The following is an 18,370-nucleotide window of genomic DNA, read 5'->3' as shown; positions in this document are numbered from 1 at the left end:
AGGTGGGCCACGCTGCTCCAAAGGAGCTCACAAGCTGAGTTTCAAGGGAGGACAGGGATGGCTACAACGTGCTGCAAACTGAGTGAGGGTCCCCACAATCCTCAGCAAAGGTCTGTGGTGTGCAAGTGGGGAGTAGAGGGCCCCCAAGTTCCAAAGGAAGGGAGGTACTCGGGAGCTAAAGCCCTTGGCTGCTGTGGTAGCAGCTGCAGATGGCAGCTCGTCCACAGTGCACTTCAAATGAGGTCATATGAGCGGGACTCTGGAAATGGCTCCGAAATCGAGAGAAAGGGGTCAGGGTATGTGGGAAGCCGGCGGGGGTGGGGGGTGGATGAAGGAAGGTGTCCCTCCTCTCTCCAGTGCAATTTGGTTTGGTGAGTCTCAAAGCTACCAGATGGCACTTCCCAAGTCAGGCCCCCACAGGAATCAGGGTGGGCTGCGTGCCTCGGCCCCTGCCACAGGGACAAGCCACACCAGTGGCCTCCCTGAGCTCCAATGGCCGGATCTGGGGGTTCTGTCTGGGTGCACACCTCCTTGCTGTGGCCAAGTTCCCCCCTTCTCTGAGCACCAGCTTCATCCTCTCGAATGAGGACATCGAATGCTACCTTGGCACGTTACTCTCTTCATCCTGTGAAGACTCATTAGGCTTATCCTACAATTACTAGCTGGCCCGAAGAGATATCTCCTGAATCCAGATTAAGCTGGAGTCTCCCAGGCTCATCTGGCATGTCTTCCCTGAAGTCTGCCAAAACCCACACCATTGCATTTCCAGGGACTCCCCTTAGCCAGCTGGGCAGAAAACCCAGCATGCTTCAAACAAGCTGACAGACAAGCGGGAGAGGACTCACGGGCAGAAGGTTTCCCTCAGGTCTCGGGTGGAGCTCTGGGACCACAGCAGCAACGGGCCATCCCAGCCCCTGGGCTCAGCAGCGCCCTCATTCTCAGGCCGGCGGCTCTGCCCTGAGGGGAGCGGGAAGGTCACCAACTGCCGCAGGCGGACCTCACGCCCCTCCCACTGCTGGAGCCTGACCTCCCCCGGCCCCACCCCTTCCCCTACCCCAGCAGGACGACAGCTCGTCTTCCCCTGGCTTCCAACGTCAGGCCCGGCCCTGGGCCCCGATTGGGCACTGCCCCAGCCCGGAGCCAATCACAGTGGCCAGGGAGGTGGAACGCACCGATTGGCCAGGGCCAGGTCATGTGACCATACTCCCCAGGAAACTCAAATATTACCAAGGTTCCCTAAGAAACCAATGAACAAAATTATCCAGTAAAGGCAAACCGTACTTTTTAATGAGGCCAATGTCACAGAAAAAAAAAAAAAAAAAGCTTCACCATGAACTGCTCAAGGAAGCTAGTAAATAAACTTTCAGAAAAGTTTAGTAGTTTTTTTTTTTTTTTTTTAATAGGGTGACGGAGAGCTATACCTTTCCCGTCTATGTGAATTTAGGTTTAAACTAGATTTCCCTTGGCTGTTATATAAGACAAAAAAACCCACATCACCCCCTTTCACTCACCCCCACCCCCCAAAAGTGTTTTAATGTATTGAATTTTTCTGTCCTCAGTTGTGTCTGATTCACGGCAACCCACGAACTCTACACAGCCAGGCTCTTCCGTCCATGGAATTCAGGGCAATTTTTTCTGTCCCAGTCAATGCCCACCCTGGGTGATCCAAAGGCAAGGGCTCAGAGGCCCCTGAGAGACTAACTCCTTTCAGCTGAGCACAGAGCTGGCTCCTCACTGGGATGCCTGTGGCCTGGGGCTCCCAGAGGGGAGAGCAGCACTCGCCCCACCGTGTGGTCACTGCTGGAAATGCAGGCTGCTCCTCACTCCCCCTTGACAGTGTCCCTGACGGCAGAACAGTGTGGATCGAATCAAGGTGGTAATGCAAACTCCAATGCAACCAAACTCCCCACAAGGTCTCCAAAACCACTCAGGAACAGGGAATTGGAAACTGCAGGGGATGACATGAATGGAGATGGAGACTTGACACCTTACACCGAGTTCACTTCCACTTATCCCTAGACAAACTTTCCGTGAAAACTTGTCACCAATCTAGAAGAACAATGAGCAGAAACCGGACACGTGCTTTGAGTCTTCACACACAAAACTAAAAGGCAGTCCACAAAAAAACCCAGAGAATACAGTGGACTTGGCAAAATCAAAGATATCTACTGTGGGAAAGACCTCATGACAAAAGCAAAAGACAGGTCATACATCGCCAGACGAATGAGTGGAAACACAAAGCTTATCAAGGATGTGTCTCCAAACAGACAAAGAACACCAACACAACAAGCCTGTGAAAACTAGGGAAAGGTCTGAAGGGACACCAGACTGAGGAAGACACACACAGAGGATCCCGGATGATGTCCAGCACTGAGGGCCTGAAGAAACAACAGTCTAGTTGCACCCCCTCAGGCCTGTGTGACCGTGGATGAGGCCTCTGTTTCCCGGTGGCTCTGAGAGATGGACAGGGAGGAAGGGGAAGAGAAGTCACTTGCATTTCTAATACTCACAGCAAAGTCTTCCAACGAGAAGGGAATTATCACCCCCACTGACAATGCCATTCACTGAAGTGATATCCACGAGTCCATCTAACCCAGAAGGGAAGGATGGACCTGTTCTCACAAAACGGCGAGAGATGGAAGAAGGAAGATCAAGCCCACACCAATCACTGGAGAGAGAAGCTGTGCTCAGGGCTTGAAAAATTCCTATTGGTAAAATGATGTCACAGCCCCACAAGGCAATCCACAGCTTCGATGCTATTCCTCCCAAAATGCCAATGCATTTTCGCACCGAACAAAGAATTGCAAAAGGGGTTACGGAAACAGAAAAGAGCCTAAATTGTCAATACAATCCGACGAAAAGGCCCCGATACGGACATCCAAGGTTGTGTGAAAGGAAATTAGACGACCAAACTAGGATCCTCAGGAGAGTATCGGAGAAGGCAATGGCGACCCACTCCAGTACTCTTGCCTGGAAAATGCCCTGGACGGAGGAGCCTGGTAGGCTGCAGGCCATGGGGTCGCGCAGAGTCTGACACGACTGAAGTGACTTAGCAGCAGCAGCAGCAGCGGCAGGACAGTATGCTATTGGGAATACAACAACACACACAGATCCAGATCGATGGAATAAAGTTGAGGGTCCAGAAACAAACCCCAGCATCCATCGTCAACTCATCTCTGACACAGAAGGGGAGATTATCCAAATGGGAACAAGAAAGCCTCTTCAATCAATGTCCATGGGAAACCCAGACAGCTACATCTGAAGAACGCTATTGGTTTGGATCTCAGACCACCTCAATATTGGGGAAAAACCTCACCCTAAAGACTGATGTCATGAGATAGCTAGAAAGAAGCGTAGGTCAAAGGCTCCTTAACATCAGAGTCTCCTTGCCATTTGCTGGGCGGAGGTAGAAATGGGTCTCTTCAATTAAGGGAAAGAGGTACACGAAGTACACCAATGGGTTTCCATCCAATGGAACCTCTTCACAACAGAGAAGCTAAGCATTCACAAATGCAAAAGATAGGAAACGGAACACGAGAGACTCCTTCCAAGTGGTGTATCTGAGAAGGGGTTCATATGGAAAGAGACGAAGAATGCACAGCACTCAGATTCCAAGAAACACCACCACCACCCTTGACCCTTCCCCTATGACCAACTCCGACCTGAAGCCTTTCTCTCCCTCTAACCTATCCCTAAAACATAACCCTCATCTAATCATATACATGTGGAATTCCTAGCATCCATCCATTCACACACGAGAGAGAAAGAGGAAGACACAGAGGGAATTGAGAACGGAAAAGAGAGGGACACAGCCAGAGAGAGACACGGAACCAAAGAGAGGAAAGGAGTCGATGGTCCAGACTTTTCCTCAATCTGTCTCGAAGGTAGAAGCAATGACAGCGCCCATCCACCCCAGAAGGGGGAAAAGGACGGAAGGTTTGCAGAGGAAAAGACAAGAACGCAGGGAGCCATTAGAAGCTCAGCCACCCGCAGAAGCCGAGCTGGGACACTTGAACAGAATCTCAATGGAAACAGGACCAGAAAGTTGGCTACTCTTTTCTACAAGAGAGGGAGACCTTCGAGTCTTCCTTTCGGTCCTCCAACTTGGATGCGGGGTCTCAAAACAGTCAGGAGGGGGAGTGCCTTTTCCTGGGTACCACGGCACATCCAGGCCTCGTTCTGCCCCATTCTGTGCTATGTCAGCCCTGGATGGAATCTTTCTTTCTGAAGTCTCAGCGCACGAGCTCCACGTGATATCGGCCCCAGGTGGAAAGGCATGGAGCTGCTCGTAGGCCGACAGACCTAGGAAGCAGATGGGAGAATGACCCCCACTCTGCAGATGGAGAGACTGGGGAAACCCTGAGGGGCATATGCTTGTCCAGGGCCACACCACTTATGAGAAGAAGGAGCCTGGTCTGAGAGCAGCAGGGCCCTCGGAGCTCAGGCCCTGGCTGCACCCAGGCCTCCCCAGGGCTGTGGGCTGGGCTGTGTGGGCGTCTCTGTGCCTGCACATGGCCTAAGGGGGGTGGTCGAGCAGTCAGAAACCCAGAGATTCCCTTGGGAAGTTTTGGGGAAGGGACCTCAGCACGAACCCCAGGCGATGATGTCACCTGCCGGCAACAGAACCCAACAGAACCCGCAACCCGGGTATCCAGGCCTCCAGAGCGGAGAGGAGCCCCCAGCCAGATCACTTGCTGCCAGGATGTTCTGCTGTTTGCCCATGCCCAGAGGCCGGGGCCTCAGGAGAGCTCACAGGCAGTGTGCGTGGGCACCCTGTCGACGTTGGCTCAGGACACCCCCGAGAGGCCTCTGGCCGTTTGCCCGGAGAAACAGAAAGGTAACACGGGGAGCCCCAGGCCGGGCCAGGCCACCTCGCCCATGCCACCCGGAAACACCGGGTCCTTTGCCTGTGTGTGTGGATGCGGGTTTCTCGGGGTGTGTCTCCCTCAAGGAAGCCCAGGCGGATGTGGGGTCAGAAGCCTGCGGACAAGTTGTGTCCACACCCCAGGGGAGAGCAGGCTGGGCCCGATGGGGAGTGTGCGGGCAGCGGCGGCCGCCCAGGCTGACCTCACACCCACAGGTGGGTCTCTTTCCTCCCGGGTGGGGATCTGAGCAGACACACGTCTCTGACCCTTCTGGGAAGAGAAGTTCGAGCAGGCAGAAGCAGCGGTTCCACTGGCCAGGCCCAGCTTGGAAAACTCCCAGCATGGCTGGCTGACGGTCACTGTCGTTGCAGAGCTTCCCACGTGATGAGGCCGAGGACGGGGACACCCCATCCACCTCCCGGAGGGAGGGGTCGGAGCACCACCCCCCCGCCCGTGAGGCCCAGTGCAGGCTCCAGGTGAGCGTGCCCACGGAGGCATCAGCCCCACCGGGGGAGAAGAGGAGGCGGGGAAGGCCTGCTGCAGAGACACCGCCTAGGATACACCCGCCGGCCCAGTCTGAGGCTGCCACGGAGCTCAGCACACCCGGCTCCGACCCAGAGTCCCGAGAACCCCGGCCTCTGAGGCAGCAGGAGGACCTGGAGCCCAGCACGCCAGAGCACAGAGGTGAGGACGCTGGGGCTGCTGCACGGGAGTGTGTGGGGACGGGGTGCTGAGCTACACAGGGACGAGTCCCCGAAAGCTGCTGCTGGGCCTGCAGCAAGCACTGGCCTCACACCCCCCGCCCCCCGTCTTGCACACTTCAGTCCCAAAAGACATCCGACGCTGGGTATTCTTTGGGAATCTCTTGGAAGCTTTCTGTCCCGGGATACGCACATGCCAAGGCTGGCCTGTGGGCAAACTTTGCTTCTCCCCCAGCTCTAGCACTGACCTCCAACTGGAACCAGGCTCCACTTCCCAGACCTGTCCCTACAGAGGTGGTGGCTCCAGGTGCAGGACCCAGGGATCCACCGAGGGCAGATGGAGAACCGAGACTTGCCCTCGCAGAGACACCAGGCCAGCTGGGTACTGGCCAGCACACTGGGCAGATCGGATCTCCGTGCCTGCAGGACCCCCAGCCCCAGGCACTGATGTCCCACCCCCTCAGCCAGAACCTCCACCTCCACGTGCACCTGTACCTGCTCGGGCTCTGGCAGGAGAACCCGAGGCAGAGGAGGAGTCACCGCCTCGGCAGGGAGAGCCTGCCCTGGCTCCCGCGCAACACCCAGAGGCCCACGATGACTCACCCACCCCTGCAGGGAGAACGAGCCCCCGCTCTGGACAGACACCCAGAGCCCTTGCCGGAAACACCACGTCCAGGGGAGAGGTCGGCTCTGCAGCCTCCATCCCTGTCTGCTCACCGTGGACGCCGGCAACTCGGTCTGCCCCCAGGGGACATGGAGTTCCTTTCCCCTGAACTGCTTTGCATTTGGTTTGTTTCCACCTTTCTGGTGATGTTTTCTTTTTTGTATGGTTTCCTGTATTTTTGTTGGTTAAGTTGGGATTCGTAAACTTTCTCATCATTGTTGCAATTTGGGAACACTGTTGTGTAACTCTGGTGATACTGTGTTACCATCACCACTTGGTAGTTTCAGACCCGTTTGATCTTTATGCCCCACCCCCCAACAAAGCCTGGATTCAAGGCAAGCACGCCCTGTTCATCCCTTCCCCCGATCCTGAACACAATTTCATCTTTTCTTTGTGCATTCCTTCCTATATTCTTGGTGTCCCCAATCAATGACTCTCCGTGAAATGACTGAAGCAGTGTTTTTCGGACTCTCCACCTACTGTAAGACTCCATTGGAGAGTTCTCATTTTTATGTCATTTGAACTAGCCTTTGATATCTGAAAGGACGGTGTACGTCCTTTCAAGATACCATGTGCCAAACGAAGCCCTTTTGGCCACTGCCATCATTATCTCCAGGCAGGCATTGCTGTTTCAAGGGTGACATCTCAGCCAGAAGGCAGAGGCTGAGCTCGTCTTGTTGCACCAGCTCCCAAAAGAAGCCAAGAAAGGGAGCTGGAACAACAAACCACCCCAACGCCCAGGAAAGCGTTCTTCATGACAGAAGGCTAGAAAATGACCCAACATCCTTGTGGCCCAGAACCCCTCTAGAAAATCACTGTTCCATAAAAAAGAGAAACACATGGGAAGTTCCAAGGAGAGGCAATGCCCATGGCCAGTGTACTTTAGAGACGGCCTGAGCGCTCCGGGGAAGACACGCACCGACGGAACCCCTTGGGAAACAGCAGGGATTCTCCTCACCGTCGTAAGGGTTTCCTCTGGGGACAACCTGCCCTGGGCACCACATGAGGGAGCAGACCGGCTTCTCTTCCTCTGCCCCCACACCATTCACTCATGAAGGCAGCTCAGGTGTTCTCATGCCCTGCCTGCCTGCCTGCCTGGCTCATCCGTGAGCTGTGACCACCTCCAGGGCAGGACTCCACCTTCTCCTCTCTGTGTACCGTGCATCTGCACACAGTGGGCTTTCAGAACCTTAGACTTGAGCCATTCCCACTCAAGCCAGAACCCTCCCCAGGAAGGAAAACAGCTGTGGAGTCATTTTGGCCCCAGCACTGGTTCCGAAACCCTGGCGGCTCCTACAGCCTCTACGGCGTGAAGAGGGAGGTCCCTTTTGACAGAGCTTTCCGGCTCTCAGATCTAAGCTGTTGTTTCACTGTCAGCTGTGTCTCTTCCGTTGCAGCCAGGTGGGCCACGCTGCTCCAAAGGAGCTCACAAGCTGAGTTTCAAGGGAGGACAGGGATGGCTACAACGTGCTGCAAACTGAGTGAGGGTCCCCACAATCCTCAGCAAAGGTCTGTGGTGTGCAAGTGGGGAGTAGAGGGCCCCCAAGTTCCAAAGGAAGGGAGGTACTCGGGAGCTAAAGCCCTTGGCTGCTGTGGTAGCAGCTGCAGATGGCAGCTCGTCCACAGTGCACTTCAAATGAGGTCATATGAGCGGGACTCTGGAAATGGCTCCGAAATCGAGAGAAAGGGGTCAGGGTATGTGGGAAGCCGGCGGGGGTGGGGGGTGGATGAAGGAAGGTGTCCCTCCTCTCTCCAGTGCAATTTGGTTTGGTGAGTCTCAAAGCTACCAGATGGCACTTCCCAAGTCAGGCCCCCACAGGAATCAGGGTGGGCTGCGTGCCTCGGCCCCTGCCACAGGGACAAGCCACACCAGTGGCCTCCCTGAGCTCCAATGGCCGGATCTGGGGGTTCTGTCTGGGTGCACACCTCCTTGCTGTGGCCAAGTTCCCCCCTTCTCTGAGCACCAGCTTCATCCTCTCGAATGAGGACATCGAATGCTACCTTGGCACGTTACTCTCTTCATCCTGTGAAGACTCATTAGGCTTATCCTACAATTACTAGCTGGCCCGAAGAGATATCTCCTGAATCCAGATTAAGCTGGAGTCTCCCAGGCTCATCTGGCATGTCTTCCCTGAAGTCTGCCAAAACCCACACCATTGCATTTCCAGGGACTCCCCTTAGCCAGCTGGGCAGAAAACCCAGCATGCTTCAAACAAGCTGACAGACAAGCGGGAGAGGACTCACGGGCAGAAGGTTTCCCTCAGGTCTCGGGTGGAGCTCTGGGACCACAGCAGCAACGGGCCATCCCAGCCCCTGGGCTCAGCAGCGCCCTCATTCTCAGGCCGGCGGCTCTGCCCTGAGGGGAGCGGGAAGGTCACCAACTGCCGCAGGCGGACCTCACGCCCCTCCCACTGCTGGAGCCTGACCTCCCCCGGCCCCACCCCTTCCCCTACCCCAGCAGGACGACAGCTCGTCTTCCCCTGGCTTCCAACGTCAGGCCCGGCCCTGGGCCCCGATTGGGCACTGCCCCAGCCCGGAGCCAATCACAGTGGCCAGGGAGGTGGAACGCACCGATTGGCCAGGGCCAGGTCATGTGACCATACTCCCCAGGAAACTCAAATATTACCAAGGTTCCCTAAGAAACCAATGAACAAAATTATCCAGTAAAGGCAAACCGTACTTTTTAATGAGGCCAATGTCACAGAAAAAAAAAAAAAAAAAGCTTCACCATGAACTGCTCAAGGAAGCTAGTAAATAAACTTTCAGAAAAGTTTAGTAGTTTTTTTTTTTTTTTTTTAATAGGGTGACGGAGAGCTATACCTTTCCCGTCTATGTGAATTTAGGTTTAAACTAGATTTCCCTTGGCTGTTATATAAGACAAAAAAACCCACATCACCCCCTTTCACTCACCCCCACCCCCCAAAAGTGTTTTAATGTATTGAATTTTTCTGTCCTCAGTTGTGTCTGATTCACGGCAACCCACGAACTCTACACAGCCAGGCTCTTCCGTCCATGGAATTCAGGGCAATTTTTTCTGTCCCAGTCAATGCCCACCCTGGGTGATCCAAAGGCAAGGGCTCAGAGGCCCCTGAGAGACTAACTCCTTTCAGCTGAGCACAGAGCTGGCTCCTCACTGGGATGCCTGTGGCCTGGGGCTCCCAGAGGGGAGAGCAGCACTCGCCCCACCGTGTGGTCACTGCTGGAAGTGCAGGCTGCTCCTCACTCCCCCTTGACAGTGTCCCTGACGGCAGAACAGTGTGAATCGAATCAAGGTGGTAATGCAAACTCCAATGCAACCAAACTCCCCACAAGGTCTCCAAAACCACTCAGGAACAGGGAATTGGAAACTGCAGGGGATGACATGAATGGAGATGGAGACTTGACACCTTACACCGAGTTCACTTCCACTTATCCCTAGACAAACTTTCCGTGAAAACTTGTCACCAATCTAGAAGAACAATGAGCAGAAACCGGACACGTGCTTTGAGTCTTCACACACAAAACTAAAAGGCAGTCCACAAAAAAACCCAGAGAATACAGTGGACTTGGCAAAATCAAAGATATCTACTGTGGGAAAGACCTCATGACAAAAGCAAAAGACAGGTCATACATCGCCAGACGAATGAGTGGAAACACAAAGCTTATCAAGGATGTGTCTCCAAACAGACAAAGAACACCAACACAACAAGCCTGTGAAAACTAGGGAAAGGTCTGAAGGGACACCAGACTGAGGAAGACACACACAGAGGATCCCGGATGATGTCCAGCACTGAGGGCCTGAAGAAACAACAGTCTAGTTGCACCCCCTCAGGCCTGTGTGACCGTGGATGAGGCCTCTGTTTCCCGGTGGCTCTGAGAGATGGACAGGGAGGAAGGGGAAGAGAAGTCACTTGCATTTCTAATACTCACAGCAAAGTCTTCCAACGAGAAGGGAATTATCACCCCCACTGACAATGCCATTCACTGAAGTGATATCCACGAGTCCATCTAACCCAGAAGGGAAGGATGGACCTGTTCTCACAAAACGGCGAGAGATGGAAGAAGGAAGATCAAGCCCACACCAATCACTGGAGAGAGAAGCTGTGCTCAGGGCTTGAAAAATTCCTATTGGTAAAATGATGTCACAGCCCCACAAGGCAATCCACAGCTTCGATGCTATTCCTCCCAAAATGCCAATGCATTTTCGCACCGAACAAAGAATTGCAAAAGGGGTTACGGAAACAGAAAAGAGCCTAAATTGTCAATACAATCCGACGAAAAGGCCCCGATACGGACATCCAAGGTTGTGTGAAAGGAAATTAGACGACCAAACTAGGATCCTCAGGAGAGTATCGGAGAAGGCAATGGCGACCCACTCCAGTACTCTTGCCTGGAAAATGCCCTGGACGGAGGAGCCTGGTAGGCTGCAGGCCATGGGGTCGCGCAGAGTCTGACACGACTGAAGTGACTTAGCAGCAGCAGCAGCAGCGGCAGGACAGTATGCTATTGGGAATACAACAACACACACAGATCCAGATCGATGGAATAAAGTTGAGGGTCCAGAAACAAACCCCAGCATCCATCGTCAACTCATCTCTGACACAGAAGGGGAGATTATCCAAATGGGAACAAGAAAGCCTCTTCAATCAATGTCCATGGGAAACCCAGACAGCTACATCTGAAGAACGCTATTGGTTTGGATCTCAGACCACCTCAATATTGGGGAAAAACCTCACCCTAAAGACTGATGTCATGAGATAGCTAGAAAGAAGCGTAGGTCAAAGGCTCCTTAACATCAGAGTCTCCTTGCCATTTGCTGGGCGGAGGTAGAAATGGGTCTCTTCAATTAAGGGAAAGAGGTACACGAAGTACACCAATGGGTTTCCATCCAATGGAACCTCTTCACAACAGAGAAGCTAAGCATTCACAAATGCAAAAGATAGGAAACGGAACACGAGAGACTCCTTCCAAGTGGTGTATCTGAGAAGGGGTTCATATGGAAAGAGACGAAGAATGCACAGCACTCAGATTCCAAGAAACACCACCACCACCCTTGACCCTTCCCCTATGACCAACTCCGACCTGAAGCCTTTCTCTCCCTCTAACCTATCCCTAAAACATAACCCTCATCTAATCATATACATGTGGAATTCCTAGCATCCATCCATTCACACACGAGAGAGAAAGAGGAAGACACAGAGGGAATTGAGAACGGAAAAGAGAGGGACACAGCCAGAGAGAGACACGGAACCAAAGAGAGGAAAGGAGTCGATGGTCCAGACTTTTCCTCAATCTGTCTCGAAGGTAGAAGCAATGACAGCGCCCATCCACCCCAGAAGGGGGAAAAGGACGGAAGGTTTGCAGAGGAAAAGACAAGAACGCAGGGAGCCATTAGAAGCTCAGCCACCCGCAGAAGCCGAGCTGGGACACTTGAACAGAATCTCAATGGAAACAGGACCAGAAAGTTGGCTACTCTTTTCTACAAGAGAGGGATACCTTCGAGTCTTCCTTTCGGTCCTCCAACTTGGATGCGGGGTCTCAAAACAGTCAGGAGGGGGAGTGCCTTTTCCTGGGTACCACGGCACATCCAGGCCTCGTTCTGCCCCATTCTGTGCTATGTCAGCCCTGGATGGAATCTTTCTTTCTGAAGTCTCAGCGCACGAGCTCCACGTGATATCGGCCCCAGGTGGAAAGGCATGGAGCTGCTCGTAGGCCGACAGACCTAGGAAGCAGATGGGAGAATGACCCCCACTCTGCAGATGGAGAGACTGGGGAAACCCTGAGGGGCATATGCTTGTCCAGGGCCACACCACTTATGAGAAGAAGGAGCCTGGTCTGAGAGCAGCAGGGCCCTCGGAGCTCAGGCCCTGGCTGCACCCAGGCCTCCCCAGGGCTGTGGGCTGGGCTGTGTGGGCGTCTCTGTGCCTGCACATGGCCTAAGGGGGGTGGTCGAGCAGTCAGAAACCCAGAGATTCCCTTGGGAAGTTTTGGGGAAGGGACCTCAGCACGAACCCCAGGCGATGATGTCACCTGCCGGCAACAGAACCCAACAGAACCCGCAACCCGGGTATCCAGGCCTCCAGAGCGGAGAGGAGCCCCCAGCCAGATCACTTGCTGCCAGGATGTTCTGCTGTTTGCCCATGCCCAGAGGCCGGGGCCTCAGGAGAGCTCACAGGCAGTGTGCGTGGGCACCCTGTCGACGTTGGCTCAGGACACCCCCGAGAGGCCTCTGGCCGTTTGCCCGGAGAAACAGAAAGGTAACACGGGGAGCCCCAGGCCGGGCCAGGCCACCTCGCCCATGCCACCCGGAAACACCGGGTCCTTTGCCTGTGTGTGTGGATGCGGGTTTCTCGGGGTGTGTCTCCCTCAAGGAAGCCCAGGCGGATGTGGGGTCAGAAGCCTGCGGACAAGTTGTGTCCACACCCCAGGGGAGAGCAGGCTGGGCCCGATGGGGAGTGTGCGGGCAGCGGCGGCCGCCCAGGCTGACCTCACACCCACAGGTGGGTCTCTTTCCTCCCGGGTGGGGATCTGAGCAGACACACGTCTCTGACCCTTCTGGGAAGAGAAGTTCGAGCAGGCAGAAGCAGCGGTTCCACTGGCCAGGCCCAGCTTGGAAAACTCCCAGCATGGCTGGCTGACGGTCACTGTCGTTGCAGAGCTTCCCACGTGATGAGGCCGAGGACGGGGACACCCCATCCACCTCCCGGAGGGAGGGGTCGGAGCACCACCCCCCCGCCCGTGAGGCCCAGTGCAGGCTCCAGGTGAGCGTGCCCACGGAGGCATCAGCCCCACCGGGGGAGAAGAGGAGGCGGGGAAGGCCTGCTGCAGAGACACCGCCTAGGATACACCCGCCGGCCCAGTCTGAGGCTGCCACGGAGCTCAGCACACCCGGCTCCGACCCAGAGTCCCGAGAACCCCGGCCTCTGAGGCAGCAGGAGGACCTGGAGCCCAGCACGCCAGAGCACAGAGGTGAGGACGCTGGGGCTGCTGCACGGGAGTGTGTGGGGACGGGGTGCTGAGCTACACAGGGACGAGTCCCCGAAAGCTGCTGCTGGGCCTGCAGCAAGCACTGGCCTCACACCCCCCGCCCCCCGTCTTGCACACTTCAGTCCCAAAAGACATCCGACGCTGGGTATTCTTTGGGAATCTCTTGGAAGCTTTCTGTCCCGGGATACGCACATGCCAAGGCTGGCCTGTGGGCAAACTTTGCTTCTCCCCCAGCTCTAGCACTGACCTCCAACTGGAACCAGGCTCCACTTCCCAGACCTGTCCCTACAGAGGTGGTGGCTCCAGGTGCAGGACCCAGGGATCCACCGAGGGCAGATGGAGAACCGAGACTTGCCCTCGCAGAGACACCAGGCCAGCTGGGTACTGGCCAGCACACTGGGCAGATCGGATCTCCGTGCCTGCAGGACCCCCAGCCCCAGGCACTGATGTCCCACCCCCTCAGCCAGAACCTCCACCTCCACGTGCACCTGTACCTGCTCGGGCTCTGGCAGGAGAACCCGAGGCAGAGGAGGAGTCACCGCCTCGGCAGGGAGAGCCTGCCCTGGCTCCCGCGCAACACCCAGACGCCCACGATGACTCACCCACCCCTGCAGGGAGAACGAGCCCCCGCTCTGGACAGACACCCAGAGCCCTTGCCGGAAACACCACGTCCAGGGGAGCGGTCGGCTCTGCAGCCTCCATCCCTGTCTGCTCACCGTGGACGCCGGCAACTCGGTCTGCCCCCAGGGGACATGGAGTTCCTTTCCCCTGAACTGCTTTGCATTTGGTTTGTTTCCACCTTTCTGGTGATGTTTTCTTTTTTGTATGGTTTCCTGTATTTTTGTTGGTTAAGTTGGGATTCGTAAACTTTCTCATCATTGTTGCAATTTGGGAACACTGTTGTGTAACTCTGGTGATACTGTGTTACCATCACCACTTGGTAGTTTCAGACCCGTTTGATCTTTATGCCCCACCCCCCAACAAAGCCTGGATTCAAGGCAAGCACGCCCTGTTCATCCCTTCCCCCGATCCTGAACACAATTTCATCTTTTCTTTGTGCATTCCTTCCTATATTCTTGGTGTCCCCAATCAATGACTCTCCGTGAAATGACTGAAGCAGTGTTTTTCGGACTCTCCACCTACTGTAAGACTCCATTGGAGAGTTCTCATTTTTATGTCATTTGAACTAGCCTTTGATATCTGAAAGGACGGTGTACGTCCTTTCAAGATACCATGTGCCAAACGAAGCCCTTTTGGCCACTGCCATCATTATCTCCAGGCAGGCATTGCTGTTTCAAGGGTGACATCTCAGCCAGAAGGCAGAGGCTGAGCTCGTCTTGTTGCACCAGCTCCCAAAAGAAGCCAAGAAAGGGAGCTGGAACAACAAACCACCCCAACGCCCAGGAAAGCGTTCTTCATGACAGAAGGCTAGAAAATGACCCAACATCCTTGTGGCCCAGAACCCCTCTAGAAAATCACTGTTCCATAAAAAAGAGAAACACATGGGAAGTTCCAAGGAGAGGCAATGCCCATGGCCAGTGTACTTTAGAGACGGCCTGAGCGCTCCGGGGAAGACACGCACCGACGGAACCCCTTGGGAAACAGCAGGGATTCTCCTCACCGTCGTAAGGGTTTCCTCTGGGGACAACCTGCCCTGGGCACCACATGAGGGAGCAGACCGGCTTCTCTTCCTCTGCCCCCACACCATTCACTCATGAAGGCAGCTCAGGTGTTCTCATGCCCTGCCTGCCTGCCTGCCTGGCTCATCCGTGAGCTGTGACCACCTCCAGGGCAGGACTCCACCTTCTCCTCTCTGTGTACCGTGCATCTGCACACAGTGGGCTTTCAGAACCTTAGACTTGAGCCATTCCCACTCAAGCCAGAACCCTCCCCAGGAAGGAAAACAGCTGTGGAGTCATTTTGGCCCCAGCACTGGTTCCGAAACCCTGGCGGCTCCTACAGCCTCTACGGCGTGAAGAGGGAGGTCCCTTTTGACAGAGCTTTCCGGCTCTCAGATCTAAGCTGTTGTTTCACTGTCAGCTGTGTCTCTTCCGTTGCAGCCAGGTGGGCCACGCTGCTCCAAAGGAGCTCACAAGCTGAGTTTCAAGGGAGGACAGGGATGGCTACAACGTGCTGCAAACTGAGTGAGGGTCCCCACAATCCTCAGCAAAGGTCTGTGGTGTGCAAGTGGGGAGTAGAGGGCCCCCAAGTTCCAAAGGAAGGGAGGTACTCGGGAGCTAAAGCCCTTGGCTGCTGTGGTAGCAGCTGCAGATGGCAGCTCGTCCACAGTGCACTTCAAATGAGGTCATATGAGCGGGACTCTGGAAATGGCTCCGAAATCGAGAGAAAGGGGTCAGGGTATGTGGGAAGCCGGCGGGGGTGGGGGGTGGATGAAGGAAGGTGTCCCTCCTCTCTCCAGTGCAATTTGGTTTGGTGAGTCTCAAAGCTACCAGATGGCACTTCCCAAGTCAGGCCCCCACAGGAATCAGGGTGGGCTGCGTGCCTCGGCCCCTGCCACAGGGACAAGCCACACCAGTGGCCTCCCTGAGCTCCAATGGCCGGATCTGGGGGTTCTGTCTGGGTGCACACCTCCTTGCTGTGGCCAAGTTCCCCCCTTCTCTGAGCACCAGCTTCATCCTCTCGAATGAGGACATCGAATGCTACCTTGGCACGTTACTCTCTTCATCCTGTGAAGACTCATTAGGCTTATCCTACAATTACTAGCTGGCCCGAAGAGATATCTCCTGAATCCAGATTAAGCTGGAGTCTCCCAGGCTCATCTGGCATGTCTTCCCTGAAGTCTGCCAAAACCCACACCATTGCATTTCCAGGGACTCCCCTTAGCCAGCTGGGCAGAAAACCCAGCATGCTTCAAACAAGCTGACAGACAAGCGGGAGAGGACTCACGGGCAGAAGGTTTCCCTCAGGTCTCGGGTGGAGCTCTGGGACCACAGCAGCAACGGGCCATCCCAGCCCCTGGGCTCAGCAGCGCCCTCATTCTCAGGCCGGCGGCTCTGCCCTGAGGGGAGCGGGAAGGTCACCAACTGCCGCAGGCGGACCTCACGCCCCTCCCACTGCTGGAGCCTGACCTCCCCCGGCCCCACCCCTTCCCCTACCCCAGCAGGACGACAGCTCGTCTTCCCCTGGCTTCCAACGTCAGGCCCGGCCCTGGGCCCCGATTGGGCACTGCCCCAGCCCGGAGCCAATCACAGTGGCCAGGGAGGTGGAACGCACCGATTGGCCAGGGCCAGGTCATGTGACCATACTCCCCAGGAAACTCAAATATTACCAAGGTTCCCTAAGAAACCAATGAACAAAATTATCCAGTAAAGGCAAACCGTACTTTTTAATGAGGCCAATGTCACAGAAAAAAAAAAAAAAAAAGCTTCACCATGAACTGCTCAAGGAAGCTAGTAAATAAACTTTCAGAAAAGTTTAGTAGTTTTTTTTTTTTTTTTTTAATAGGGTGACGGAGAGCTATACCTTTCCCGTCTATGTGAATTTAGGTTTAAACTAGATTTCCCTTGGCTGTTATATAAGACAAAAAAACCCACATCACCCCCTTTCACTCACCCCCACCCCCCAAAAGTGTTTTAATGTATTGAATTTTTCTGTCCTCAGTTGTGTCTGATTCACGGCAACCCACGAACTCTACACAGCCAGGCTCTTCCGTCCATGGAATTCAGGGCAATTTTTTCTGTCCCAGTCAATGCCCACCCTGGGTGATCCAAAGGCAAGGGCTCAGAGGCCCCTGAGAGACTAACTCCTTTCAGCTGAGCACAGAGCTGGCTCCTCACTGGGATGCCTGTGGCCTGGGGCTCCCAGAGGGGAGAGCAGCACTCGCCCCACCGTGTGGTCACTGCTGGAAGTGCAGGCTGCTCCTCACTCCCCCTTGACAGTGTCCCTGACGGCAGAACAGTGTGAATCGAATCAAGGTGGTAATGCAAACTCCAATGCAACCAAACTCCCCACAAGGTCTCCAAAACCACTCAGGAACAGGGAATTGGAAACTGCAGGGGATGACATGAATGGAGATGGAGACTTGACACCTTACACCGAGTTCACTTCCACTTATCCCTAGACAAACTTTCCGTGAAAACTTGTCACCAATCTAGAAGAACAATGAGCAGAAACCGGACACGTGCTTTGAGTCTTCACACACAAAACTAAAAGGCAGTCCACAAAAAAACCCAGAGAATACAGTGGACTTGGCAAAATCAAAGATATCTACTGTGGGAAAGACCTCATGACAAAAGCAAAAGACAGGTCATACATCGCCAGACGAATGAGTGGAAACACAAAGCTTATCAAGGATGTGTCTCCAAACAGACAAAGAACACCAACACAACAAGCCTGTGAAAACTAGGGAAAGGTCTGAAGGGACACCAGACTGAGGAAGACACACACAGAGGATCCCGGATGATGTCCAGCACTGAGGGCCTGAAGAAACAACAGTCTAGTTGCACCCCCTCAGGCCTGTGTGACCGTGGATGAGGCCTCTGTTTCCCGGTGGCTCTGAGAGATGGACAGGGAGGAAGGGGAAGAGAAGTCACTTGCATTTCTAATACTCACAGCAAAGTCTTCCAACGAGAAGGGAATTATCACCCCCACTGACAATGCCATTCACTGAAGTGATATCCACGAGTCCATCTAACCCAGAAGGGAAGGATGGACCTGTTCTCACAAAACGGCGAGAGATGGAAGAAGGAAGATCAAGCCCACACCAATCACTGGAGAGAGAAGCTGTGCTCAGGGCTTGAAAAATTCCTATTGGTAAAATGATGTCACAGCCCCACAAGGCAATCCACAGCTTCGATGCTATTCCTCCCAAAATGCCAATGCATTTTCGCACCGAACAAAGAATTGCAAAAGGGGTTACGGAAACAGAAAAGAGCCTAAATTGTCAATACAATCCGACGAAAAGGCCCCGATACGGACATCCAAGGTTGTGTGAAAGGAAATTAGACGACCAAACTAGGATCCTCAGGAGAGTATCGGAGAAGGCAATGGCGACCCACTCCAGTACTCTTGCCTGGAAAATGCCCTGGACGGAGGAGCCTGGTAGGCTGCAGGCCATGGGGTCGCGCAGAGTCTGACACGACTGAAGTGACTTAGCAGCAGCAGCAGCAGCGGCAGGACAGTATGCTATTGGGAATACAACAACACACACAGAT

General features: G+C 54.5%; 1 long non-coding RNA gene across 1 annotated transcript in view; it reads right to left on the bottom strand.

Moving 5' to 3' along the window:
* LOC145534158 (uncharacterized) overlaps nt 1-18,370 on the bottom strand; it is a 116,732-nt gene that overhangs the window by 77,531 nt on the left and 20,831 nt on the right. Inside the window, exons 4-6 of the long non-coding RNA XR_014074286.1 lie at nt 16,104-16,215; nt 8,475-8,586; nt 846-957 (exon numbers count right to left, since the gene is read on the bottom strand). This is a non-coding gene — a long non-coding RNA (uncharacterized LOC145534158). The remainder of the gene's footprint in view (nt 1-845; nt 958-8,474; nt 8,587-16,103; nt 16,216-18,370) is intronic.

The sequence above is a fragment of the Giraffa tippelskirchi genome, chromosome 14, assembly GCF_054371585.1.
Source record: "Giraffa tippelskirchi isolate mGirTip1 chromosome 14, T2T-mGirTip1v1.2.pri, whole genome shotgun sequence".
Lineage (NCBI taxonomy): Eukaryota > Metazoa > Chordata > Mammalia > Artiodactyla > Giraffidae > Giraffa > Giraffa tippelskirchi.
Note: the sequence above shows the minus strand (reverse complement) of the source record. Positions and strands in the feature narration are given on the sequence as shown.